The sequence below is a fragment of the Danio rerio genome, chromosome 8 (assembly GCF_052040795.2).
Source record: "Danio rerio strain M-AB ecotype USA chromosome 8, GRCz13ab, whole genome shotgun sequence".
Classification (NCBI taxonomy): domain Eukaryota; kingdom Metazoa; phylum Chordata; class Actinopteri; order Cypriniformes; family Danionidae; genus Danio; species Danio rerio.
Genome location: NC_141028.1, coordinates 42161621 through 42164797, shown reverse-complemented (window position 1 = coordinate 42164797; position 3177 = coordinate 42161621). Strand labels below are relative to the sequence as shown.

At 32.8% G+C, this 3177-nt stretch overlaps 1 pseudogene; it reads right to left on the bottom strand.

Annotated features, from left to right (window-relative positions):
• Window positions 1-752: 752 nt before the first annotated feature.
• Window positions 753-1861, bottom strand: LOC100150155 (odorant receptor 131-2-like; annotated as a pseudogene).
• Window positions 1862-3177: the final 1316 nt, after the last annotated feature.

Below are 3177 nucleotides of genomic sequence, written 5' to 3'. Positions count from 1 at the left end.
GCGATCCTCAGTCCATCTTTGCTCCTAAAGGACTAGACATTTATTGGATGCTGCTTTTGAACAAAATCATAATTACAATCACCTGTTGACATCACCTGTTTTAAATCAAATCATTATTTAACCAACTTACCTGATTACTAGCTCTATACTGCTTCTGTCCCAACTTTTTTGGAATGTGTTGCAGGTCTGAATGACAGGAAAGGATGTATATTTACAAATTAAGTGAAGGTGACCAGACAAAACATGAAATATACTGTGTTAATATTGTCTATAATGAAACACAATTCAAAGCAAATTTGAAAATCAGTTCTTTCTTCATTGTGTTTTCCATGCTGCACCAATGTTTTTTTTTTTTTTTTTTTTTAATACTGTTAAAAGATTTTGATACATGTGTAAAGATTCTGGGAGGTATAATATATTTTACAGTATACTTTTATTGATTTATGTATTAATATTTTTTTGGTAATATCATTTTAACAATTTTACTATAGCAGCTAGAAAAAAAAAAATCAGAAATCAAAGCTAATGGCATTATTTCATATGAAAATGTGACTACAGACCCTTCTTTCAAGCAAAGTGTTTCATTAAGTCTTTAAAAGGCAGTAGCATATTAAAACATTAAGCATTGTTAATTCCATACACAAGTCTTTAGCTGATAAAGAAATGGTTTAGCGAAAAAAAGACAGCATTATTCTGTACAATGACACAAACTATCGTAAATGAGGAAAAGTATATGAAAGAATAATGCAGCTGTTTTACAAATGGAAAAGAAACACATTTGATAGTCATCTTAGATTTTAAATTTTTTTATATGTTGCTAATTCACAAACTTAATTAAAGTAACACTGGCAGGATTTTGTTCAATAAATTTCTACTAATATCTAGGCAGAAATATACATTATTTACACAATTAAAAAAACATTTAAATAACAAGTTTTGCTAATGTGAGGGTTTAATGGTTCTATTGTCAGATCCACACATCAATGAACTCTTCATGTATTTCTTAAACCTTTGATCCCTCAATCCATATACGAGTGGACTCAGCAGACGTGGAAAAATGCTTGTGAGAACGAAAGAGCAGAACATGATTAGTAACTGGTTGTAAGGAAAGAGAGTTGCTAAAACCCCATCCAGAAATGTTGTGAGCAGCGATAGTGTACAGAGCAGTAACTGAAAGCCATGCAGTAAGATGGTTCTCATGGCCTTCTGCGCTTGACCTGGTTCTGATGCCGCTGCTTTAGCAGATAGCAGCATTTTGAAGTAAGTGTACCCACACGGAGCACATGTAGCCAATGTTAAAGACTGCGCTGCTTATTATATTGTACTCAAAACTGAACACACTTTGCTGGTGACATATGCGGCTGGAATTAAAGAAGGTGAGTGGGTTAAGAATCAAAACCACAAAGAGATCCAGCAAGCCAGGAATGGCTCCTATTAGCTAGATGATGCCAATCAGGATTTTAGTGTTTCGCACAGTTATTTGTGCATGATGTAGAGGGTAGCAGATGGCCACAAATCGCTCAATTGCCATGCCAGCCAGGTTTAGTGGTGTGTTTTTGTAGACATTGCTTGCGATCAGGACGAAAAAGCAGCAGATGGCAACATTCATATTTGGCAGTAAGTTAGTAATTACAAACAAAGTCACGCAGACAGACAGTAAAATAATGTCATTGATGATCAACTGCATATAGAGGATATAGCGGGGCTCCTGCATCAATACAGGATTCTTAAACAATGTATAAAGCAACAAGCTATTGATAAAATTAATAATGATACCAAGTCCAACAACAATGATGTTTTTAAAAATGGCCTCCCACAAGAAATCTTTGCATCTAGTTGTGTTTAACTCTAAACTGTTCATTTTACAATTGTTAAGATTTCTTTAATCTTAATGTTTTGTTCATTGATGTAATTCAGATAATAATAATAATAATAATAATAATAATAATAATAATAATAATAATATTATGGTTTATGATTGTAAAATCCAGTAGAGTAGATACGGTTACCTGTTAGAAACATTAGCGATATCATATGAGCTTCTCTAGAATCACTTATCTATTCCGCCTGAGACAATTAAACATGATCTTATATTATTGCTGAAAATTCTCTTGTGCTTTATCGTCACAAGGGTGTCCCTTAAGAAAATAGAAGAAACAAAACTTAGAATAAACACAAGTTAACCTTTTGGATATTTTATAAATCTAAAATTAGCTTTTTAAACACTAAAGGATTTACCTAAAAAAAAAAAAAAAGTTTGTCTTTCGATATGTAAAGAAATTCATGAAAGCACAGGTGGCAAACTCAATTCCTGTAGAGCCACAGCCTTTAACCTTAATTAAACACACCTGATTAAACTAATTATATGTTTCTTTATTTAACCAGATAAAAAAAAAAAAAACGTTGAAATCAAGATCTCATTTACAAGGGTGACCTGGCCAAGAGGTCCGCAACACACGATTTTTAAAAAAAAATTTATAAAATAATAATAATATTAATAATAAATAGAAAATAAATAAAACATAAATATACAGTTCAGTTTTTCGGCTTTACCATATTTCAATATATTAAAAATACATACATTAAGAAATGTACTGTTGTTGTTTGTTTAAAAGGATAGAACGAAACTATATCATTGGGATAAGCTCAGACATTTTTAGTTCAGACTGAAGAGTATTCCAGGAAGAGGGGGTGGCATGACTAAAGGCTCACTTCCCTATTTCAGTTTGAACCCGTGGAACAGTCAAATTATAAGATTTACTTGAACGTAGGTCATATACTGGCTTTTAGACTTATGAAGAAGGGAACATGGGTATGAAGGCACCAGAAGAGCCTTGTAGACCAAAGTCATACTGTGGGTGTACAGTACCTTCTTACATTCAGTGAAGGCCACTCAGCTTTGGCATACAATTCATAATGGTGAGTTAGTCTTTGAAACCTTAGACCTCTGTGATAGATGGAGGTTTAAGGCTGAAGACATTTGGTTAAAGCATTCATATATAAAACATCACCATATAGTCAATCAATGGTAAAAATGTTGCAGACACCAAATGTTTTCAAGCTTTAAGAGAAAAGCAGGATGCATTTCGATAGTAAAATCCAAGCTTAACTCTCAATTTTCTAACCAAATTTGCTATGTGTTCTTTGAAAGAAAGCTCCTGAACGAGTAGAAAGCTT